This window comes from Ictidomys tridecemlineatus, chromosome 11 (genome assembly GCF_052094955.1).
Source record: "Ictidomys tridecemlineatus isolate mIctTri1 chromosome 11, mIctTri1.hap1, whole genome shotgun sequence".
NCBI classification, from domain to species: domain Eukaryota; kingdom Metazoa; phylum Chordata; class Mammalia; order Rodentia; family Sciuridae; genus Ictidomys; species Ictidomys tridecemlineatus.
This window is the reverse complement of record NC_135487.1, coordinates 63,275,486-63,285,063: the sequence shown is the minus strand read 5'-3', so window position 1 is coordinate 63,285,063 and position 9,578 is coordinate 63,275,486. Positions and strand designations below refer to the sequence as shown.

The 9,578-nt window shown below is 33.3% G+C and overlaps 1 non-coding gene across 1 annotated transcript; it reads right to left on the bottom strand.

Moving 5' to 3' along the window:
• Positions 1-4,097: 4,097 nt before the first annotated feature.
• On the bottom strand, positions 4,098-4,200 carry LOC120891013 (U6 spliceosomal RNA). Its single transcript, XR_005735452.2, has one exon. It is a non-coding gene; the product is annotated as a U6 spliceosomal RNA (small nuclear RNA).
• Between the last annotated feature and the right edge of the window lie 5,378 nt (positions 4,201-9,578).

Below are 9,578 nucleotides of genomic sequence, written 5' to 3'. Positions count from 1 at the left end.
ACAAGGCCCTGGGTTCACTCCCCAACACCACAAAAATAATTATAATGATTATTAGTTTACTTTTTTATTTAATGTTATTGTGGTAAGAACACAATATGAGATCCAGAACTCTATCCTTTCAGTTTTTTAAGTGTATAATTCAGTGTTATTTATATATAAGCAAAATATTATACAAAAATCTCCAGAGTTATCACTCATGCATAACTTCTATACCACTGATTATCAACTCCTCTTTTTCCTCCTTTCCTCAATTCCTGGCAACCATCTTTCTCTTCTGTTTCTATGAAATTTGAGTTTGTATTATATTTCATGTAAGTGGACTCATGCAGTGTTAGCCCTTCTGTAGCTTACTTATTCCACTTGAGAATAATGTCCTCAGAGTTCATCTATATTGCCTCAGATGGCAGAACTTCCTTCATTTTATGGTTGAATAAAATATTTAATTTTATATAGCTCGGCATTGTGGCACATGCCTGTAATCCCAGTGGCTTGGGAGGCTGAGGCAGGAGTTCAAAGCCAGCCTCAGCAAAAATCAAGGTGCTAAGCAATTTAGTGAGATCGTTTCTCTAAATAAAATACAAAAAAGGGCTGGAGATGTGGCTTAGTGACTAAGTGTCCCTGAGTTCATTTCCTGGTACAAAAAATTAATAATATTTAATTTTATCCATATCACACTTTTTAAAATCGGTTCATCTATGAATGAATATTTGGACTGCTTCCACATCTTAGCAATTGTCAATAGTGCTGTAGTGAACAGGAGAGTACTAATATCTCTTCAAGATTCTGATTTCATTTCTTTTTGATAAAAATACTCAGATGAGGGATTGCTTTGGAATCATATGGTAGTTTTGTAAATTTATATTTCCCAGGACCTCCATTCTGTTTTCCATAATGGCTTCACTATATAGATGCATTTTGCATTCCTGCCGATAGTGTACTTTAGTTTTTCCTATGTATAAGACAGGAAAGCATCCAGACAGTATGAGTAGAGGTGTGACATAACCTGATTTATGTTTAGAAGGATCATTTTGGCTGCTTGGTTGAGAAACTGTAGAGCAAGAAAAGGAAGTAAGAAGTTGGTTAATAGAGTGTTACAAAAATACTCACAAGGAATGGCAGTTACCTATGTTCTATTAAGGCCATTTCCAATTTGAAATATGCTCATTTCACACTGTAGCTAGAGGTGAAGAGGAGAGGAAAGCTAGATGAACAACACTTGCTTTGAAGTTGCTGTTTTAACACCTCATGTCATTTATTGAATGTGTACTATGTGATAAGCCCTCAGCTAAGTAGTTTCATATTCAGCATTATTTCATTAAAACCCATAAACACATATTTATAACAGTAATTTTTAAGACAACGATCTTAGGTCAGAGGTTAGATAGAATTCAGCTCTATCTAACCTCTGACCTCAATGCCCACACTTTTAACCATAGGCTGCAATCTTGTTAGCTTTTCAATGTTTCTCAGTTCAAATTCTTTATACATCCCCAATACACTCCCTTCTTAATTATTAAATAAGTCATCTAAGCAAATCATGTAAATAAGGTCTGCTGAAAAAGTATAACATAAAGTGGCCAGGAATGATACCAGCTTGCCAGTCTCCTCTTGTCCTTGTGCATACAAAATAGATAAATTACACATCAGATTTCTTTCATTTCCATTTCTTAAAAATTGGAAATATAGCATAGCAGAATATTCATTATAGTAAATTTCCATTATAACAAACAATTTAATAGTCTTTGAAAGGTGATGGGAACTGAAACATAATACTTAAAATACTACCCAGTTTAAAAGCTATCCTTTCCTGGGTCAACCAGTGTCACTAAAAGCTTTCTAAGTGGAGCTATGGCAATTACTTTAACTCCTCAGGTAATAAGGATGACTCTACTTCAGCTTTCCATCTCACATACAGATGGATAAAAGGAACAAGGGCAGGTTTACAGTTTAGACAAGTGATAAATAAAAGGTACAAACTACTCAAATCATATTTTTGAAAACTGTAGTGAACAATGTGTCTTGGGGGTGATGACAATCTGGTTAAGAAATCTAAGTTCACCTATTTAGTGCACTCTCTGAGTTTGGGAAGAGGTCACAAACATCCCATGCCTCAGTTTTCTCATCTCTATTAGGGGCATAATGTTCACTGTTAGTGGAAGTTCAATGAGACAATGTATGTGACTCATTCAAGGGAGAGTATGATGATTAGAACTCGTATTTCTTCTGTGTACATGGAGCAATATCATTATCTATAAAACAAAAGTAAGAAGAATCTTTACACAACAAACATCATTTAATTGGCATAAATCTGATATTAAGACAATGATTCAGTGCTTATCCCTATCTAAGTACTTTCTCATGCTTCTAGATCATTCAAGCTGGTTGGAATTGGCAGGGCCACTGTAAGGAATATACTTCCACTACTTTCTGTTCTACTTTTCTCTGGAGATAAACACTGAATATCATTCTGCAGAGCTGTCAGTTAGCAAATTTATGCACATTGACTTTTTCTATACTTTTAGTAAAGCTTAATCTCTGTAATAGAACTTTTCACATCACAGTGCCAAAAAGCCGAGGTGGCAATTATTATCAAAATTGAACAGAGTGTTTAACACCATGTGACCATTCTCTTCTGCCAAATTTTCTACAAAATAAAAATATAGGAGTATAATAATCCAATGAATTTCTTTTACCTGTGGTCATTTCTATTAGACTAAATTCATAATGAGACTGCTGTAATTATTTGTCATATTTCAGTCTCAGGAGCACACTAGAATGAGGTTTTGATCATGTACTCAACTGTGGTCATGAGTTTTCATATCAAAAAATTAATCTTTAGGAACTGGATGTGGTGATGCATGCCTGTAATTCCAGCAATTGGGGAGAATAAGGCAGGAAAATCAAAAGTTCAAGGCCAGCCTTAGCAATTTAGTGAGGCCCTAAGCAACTTAGCAAGACCATGTCTCAAAATTTCTAAATGGGGACAGGGGGGGGCTGGGGATATAGCTTAGTTGTTTAGTGCCCCCAGTTTCAATTCTTCATTCCAATAAATAAATAAATGAATAAGAATCTTGGCTTTGGTAATCAAAGAAAAAACAAAATACAGTAACTCTACTTGCAAAATAAAGTCCAGAATATTAATAACTTTATCTTTACCTATTTTTCAAAGCAATTATAAACTTCTTATATAGAAAAATGCAAAATTTCTTTTTGTGTATGTTTACTCCCCTGCAAAATATTTTCACGTGTTTTTGATAAAGACTGAGAAAAGGAGGAGAATGTAAATGTTGATTTTTTGAAAACTCTGTTGGTCTTCATCACATTAAGAGAAATAAGTCCAACTCGGAAGGTCAAGGGTCATGTTTTCTCTCATATGCAGAAGCCAGAGAGGAAGAGGAAAAGAAAGTTTATGTTTAATTTTGACATAGTGTCCAACTAAGTTTCCTAAGGGGACTTCATGCCTCAGTCTTCCAAGCTAGCTGGGATCACGGACATGTTGCCTTCTGATAATCATTTTCCATGAGTGGATTTCTTCTTTCTTTGAACACAATCCAAAGTAAATGCTTGATTTATTCATTCTTTTATTCCCCATACAGAACATACAGGTCAGGAGTGTTGGTGGGGAATATTTATGCTGAAGATGTCATTTACTTGGCCTTTTCATGTGTTAGATAAATAAGTAGATTGGAAAAAGGCAGAAAAGTAATCAGTTTCATAGATTTATGCCATCTCCCTGGTTCTCAACTAAGGGCATATTTTACCCCAAGGGATATTTTGTAATGTCTAGAGACTTCTTTCTTTTCTGAGTTGTGCAACTGGGGAGGGATTCCACAGGCACTGAGCAGGATGAGGCAAAGGATGCTGTAAAATATCCTGAAACACAGAACAGAGTTTCTCTAGGGAAAAGAATTATCTAACCTAATCTGTCCATGTTATAGAGTTCGAGAGACTTTCCTGTTATCACTTAAGATGAGAAATCTCTTCTTCTCCATTGCACAATTAAAATTTGGGTCTTTCAAAATAAAAAGCTTATAGGACATAATTCCTATTAATTCTGAGCTTCATGATACCTTTATGGAGAAAGATGACTTTTTGTTTTTAAATATGAATACTCCATGAATTTGCAGGTCATCCTGGTGCAGGGGTCAGGTTTATCTTTTCTCTATCATTTCAATTTTATCTTTTGCACTGCTGAAGTGCAAAACTGACTTTTAAAGGCAAACTCAAGAAGCACAATTGCCAAGTAGAGCTCACACAGCACAACCCAAGTCCTGTGCTATGTTTCCTAAAAACTACACTCTCTTGTATACTCCCATCATGGGGTTAGAGAAATAAAAATTCAGGATTGGCTGAAGTATGTTAGATTATTACACAAGTTTTAAAACAATTGCTTTTGAACAAATTGTATCTTGTACCAGGACCAGAAGTGTAAAAATCTGGGTCCCCTTTCTCCCACCTCAGAGTTCAAAAGGAAATGAGAAATAAGCCAACAAAATTTTTGACATAACTTCCTATGCAGCACCGGTAATGTTTTCTCCGTCCAATTGTTGTCTCAAGAGCTCTTCTCCTAGCCAGTCATCAAGATTTGAGTTAATGATGGGTTGGGATGCCCTCCAGCCAGGCTGACTGATGTCATTTAAAAGTTATCTCCCTATAAGAGCTGGTGACATGACTCTGGTGAGGCCATCATTGAATCCAATTAAAAATCTTATTTCTTCCATGCTGTGAGAGAAAACAGGAGCCCAGCCCTCTGTTCCAGTGTTACTATTCCATAGCATTCTGCAGAAGGTGCACTTGAAACGTCTGCTCCTTGGGCTCCTCATATGCAAAAAAATTTAAAAAAAAATTCCTCAATGCCCAAGGTCACACATGGACATTCTTTCACCCCCAGATTCACAGATGGGATTTTTCTCCTCCTAACAAGTAATAAGATAATAAGAAATGAAAATGAAGAAAAATAGCATGGTTATTCATGTCCCCTTGTAGATATTCAGAGATATTCAATTTTTACATGAGAAGTAAAAATGACTAGTAAAGTAGGTCAGGCAGGAGTGAAGCTCTACAAATTTCAGGTACCCACAATTTGCAGTAATATTTCTGATTTTAAAAGTAACTTTTGAAGAAGGGTCAAAGAAGAATTCAATGTGATAATATAATTAAAGACATTTTCAAGAAGTCAGCACTTATTTTAGTTTAGTTTTCCCCTTGGAATGAAAACTGTGTAGGCAATTAGTTTAAATTAGGCTACGTGGGGATATTATTTGTATAACAAAAATAAGTTTCTCTTTGTAATTAAATTTAATGGTGTTGCACTGGAGAGAAACTGAACAAATTTCTTAGACTTAAGTGTTCTAGTCAACCCAATATTCTCCAATATTCTGAGATCCATTGATATAATTAGTCATTTGGCTACCACCTTGACTTGGTGTGCAATTTTAACATACTAAGCAGATACTTCTCACTACTGAGGAATTAAAGTAAATCATTTTTCTCTGAAGCTCCTCTGAGTCCCAATGCATGGAAGGTTGTTTTGAAGTTGCTAAAACCTTACTTTTGTTTTAATCCTCCTAAAGAATGTGAAGAACAGCTTCTAATTATCATGCATCTGCATATGCACATGAATTTAAGATTGAAACTTTGGGACTATTCATATATTTTAAGCCCTTGTTCATGAACTAATTATTCATTAGCAGGAACCTTGGTATATAATATTATTATGCACACATACCCACACACACATACTCATTCACAAAATATATTTTATGTGTATGGTGCATTATTTAAAATTTTACAAGTAGTATGTGTTAACTTTTAGGAAATAAAATAAACGGAAACATACTTTCTATTCCTTGGCAAATAACATCTAGATTTGTTTTATTTTTTCTAGATATTGTTTATAGAAGCAGATGGAGCTGGTTTTCCAGTATCAAATTCTTCTTCTTTTGACATTAATAGGAACAAGTTATTATATATTAGTATAGGCAAGGTTTTGTGATAGACAGTTTTGGATTCCTATCCTCTCTGTCATTCACTAGATTAATATTTCAGGTAAGTTACTTACCCTATTCATGTTGCAGCTCCTTTATCTATAAATTAAAGGAAATAATAAACATAGTATTGTTTTGAAGATCAGATGAATGAATATACTAAAAGTACTAATTATATAGAAAGTTTTAACAATTAATATTAATGACTATAATCAGTACTGTTTTTGATGTTGTTAACAGCAAAAGCCAAGGAGGAGAGGATAAGTGCATGGAAATTAAAAACAAAACAAAAAATAACTGATGCTTTTTTGCATTTATAAGTTCATAATCCCCTACCAATTACTCCTGCCTTTAAAGGGATCAAAGTTCATGAAGCAGTTCCCTGTATCTGTGCATGATGATTTTCATCAATGTACTTAGTTTATAAATTTGTTAGAACACTTAGTGTATGTAGCATTTCTTTATGGATATGTTTGCTTTCCTTTCTAGATATGTCAGCTTGAAGGCTAAAGTCATATTTTACCTATTTTTCTTTTTTAGTGCATAGCAATTTTAGGTAAATCAATACACAAAAAAATGCCTGTTGAATTAGTGAATGAATAAACAAGTGAATGAAGTCAGCATATTTTTCTAGTATTATTTGTTTATTTTATTGGAAGTCAACATCAACCATATTTTCCCATTATTTCTACTATTATTTTTGGAAAATTTCCACCTGCATTTGGGTAATAATTTGCTAAACAGCTTTAATTTTTCCTGGGATTATTTTTCTTTTTATATTCTAGTCTAAGTTAGCCCAAGTGGACTAATTTTGAGAATATTAACACAAATGTAACCATTATATATTATATAATGTAAGCCATGCTGTGGACCTATTTTATCTGTGGGTTCCCCATATGTGGAGTTAAATAATCTCAGATAAATAATATTTGGAAAAAGAAATTTCATCTGTATTGAACACTTACAGACATTTTTTTCTTTTCATTCTTCCCTAAAAAATATGAGAACTGTTTATGTAGTGTTTACATGGTATTATGTATTAAAGCAATCTAGAAATGATGTTAAGTGTACAGGAAAATCTGTATAGACTATTTGTATATATAATGCCACTTCATCTAAACAACTTTAGTATCTAAGCATTTCAATATTTGTGTTGGGGGGGGGTCTAATCTCCTACTGATGCCAAAGGACAAGTACATATAACTAATAAACTCCACAGTTTTATTTGTCACATATATATATATATATATATACAAATTTCTAATCTGTTTTGTCAAAAAATTATTTTTGTCTAAAATGTATACATTAGTGGAAAATTAAGTATTTATCAACTTATAACATCTTGTCTATGCCTATGCTTAACGGAATTTTCATATGATGAAGCCAACTGCACCAATCATACATAAACATTAATTCTTTAATTACTAACCAAATTTTATGAAATGTATTATTTGACTTGTTCTTTTAAACCCAAGAACTTATTACAGCTATTTATTGTTGTTGTCATTACCAGTTACTGAACTAAAGGGTGCTTAACCACTGAATGACGTCATTACCAGTCTACTTCATTTTTTTTTTTTTTTTAATTTTGAGGCAGAGTCTCAGTAAGTTGCTTACAACCTCACAAAGTTGTCAAGGCTGCCTTTGAACTTGTAGTCCTCTTGTCTCAGTCTCTTGAGCTGCTGGGATTATAGCCATGTGGCACCATAGCTGGCTTTTTATAGCTATTTTTGTGTGGGAGGGGTGGGGTTTACTGGAGATTGAACTCAGGGGCACTTAAAGACAAGAGTCTCACTGAGTTGCTTAGTGCCTCACCATTGCTGAGGCTGGCTTTGACCTTATGATCCTCCTGCCTCAGCCTCCCAAGCCTTATCATAGCTTTTTGAAGAGAGTAATCTATGTCTCAAAATGTTCAAGAAAAAAGTATAGATGAAAGAATTGATTATAAAAATAAATAAATGAGAAATTGCTCAGTTTATCAAGCCAAGAAGAATGAGGACCTGTAAATAATTGTTTCCTAAAAACTGTAAAATTCATGGATAAAAATTATAGAATGTAAATAAGACAGACACACAATTTATAAAAATATTCTGAAAAAAATAACAGATTAAAATACAGAGGGATCGAGCTAAAATATGTGATATGAGGAATCTCTAAATCAAAGCGGAATTTGGGAAAGAAACCACTAGACTGGAAGAAATAAAGATAATCCTGACAGAGGCACAGCTGGAGTTGTACAGAAAAGGTTCAACAGACCCACTTTTTCCAGGAAGACAGGAAGGACACAAAAAATTCAGAGGCCTATGAAAAATGACAAATATTTTGGAACACAAAAAGAGAGTTTGAAAAGCATTTCAAATAGGGCTAAAATGAGCTATTGGAGGTGTTTGCTAATGCTGTCAGATTGGGAAAGGATACACACATTTAGAAATGCAGATCTGAAGTTGACTTCGCAGAGTTGTGTTTTAAAAGATTCATGATTTCCACAACAAAAAAAGTTGTTTTTCTCTACCTCTGTAAGAAAACTCCCTGTGAAATTTTATTATTTCAGAGGCTTTGAGTTCATTTCTTCTGGAGCTGGGGTAGGGTACTTGGGTATGGCCCTTTGAGGACAGCTAAGACTGGCAGTGCTTGTGAATTTATCAGAAAGAGAACTTAAAAAATACCGTTATGTTTAAAAATAAAAGGAAACAAAAGAAAAGAGAAAAAGAATGATTTACATCCTGAGAGGTTGATTTACCATTCAAAGTTTGGTACACATAATCAGAAAATTCCAAAGAGTTTCATTAGTTAGTATAACATTTGATATTTAGGACATAATTTGTTTAACATTTAATATAGGAAGCTAGGAAACAAAATTACTTTAAAAAATGTACCATGAAGTTTGTGCAAAAACAATAACTGTGAAACACCTAATTCTAATTTAGTTGTGACACTAAATACAGCAGCTAATTTTCTCAGTGCCCCTAATGTAAAAGTCTTTAAAACTTAATGTGAAAAGTGTTAAGTAGTATTGTTACAAGTCAAATCCACATACAATTCTTTGCTATTTGTCAGAGAAATAATAACCAGTAGTGACAATTCTTACAATGTTTAAGTTGTAATAATATTTACCATCTTCAAAAAACAAATAATTAAGTGAACACATAAAACTCAAACAGGCTACTTATAAACAAACTTATTTTCCTTACAAAACTAAAATAGAAATTTACAAAATGCTAATATTTTACAATAGAAATTTCATTTATTGAAACATTCATTTAACATACATTTTGTTTTATTCAATATTGATATACTTAATAGATGATATATTTTATCCAAACCTAGGGTGTAAATGTAGGCTTCTAATTAACAGGTTATAGATGTTAGGAAATGAATAATACATCTGATTTAATAGAGAATGAACTATATCTAGTTCTGAAATTGATTGGTCTTTTTATTGAGAGATTAATCCATTTCAAAAGGTGATGCATCTTTAATATGAGTTGAATCAAATCTACATTTTTTTTTCCTCTGCATGCAGAGGTATCACAAGGAACAAGTTTGCCCTCAAGTGGACTTCAAAGGCAGATCAGAGTTTCCAAAGAGGAC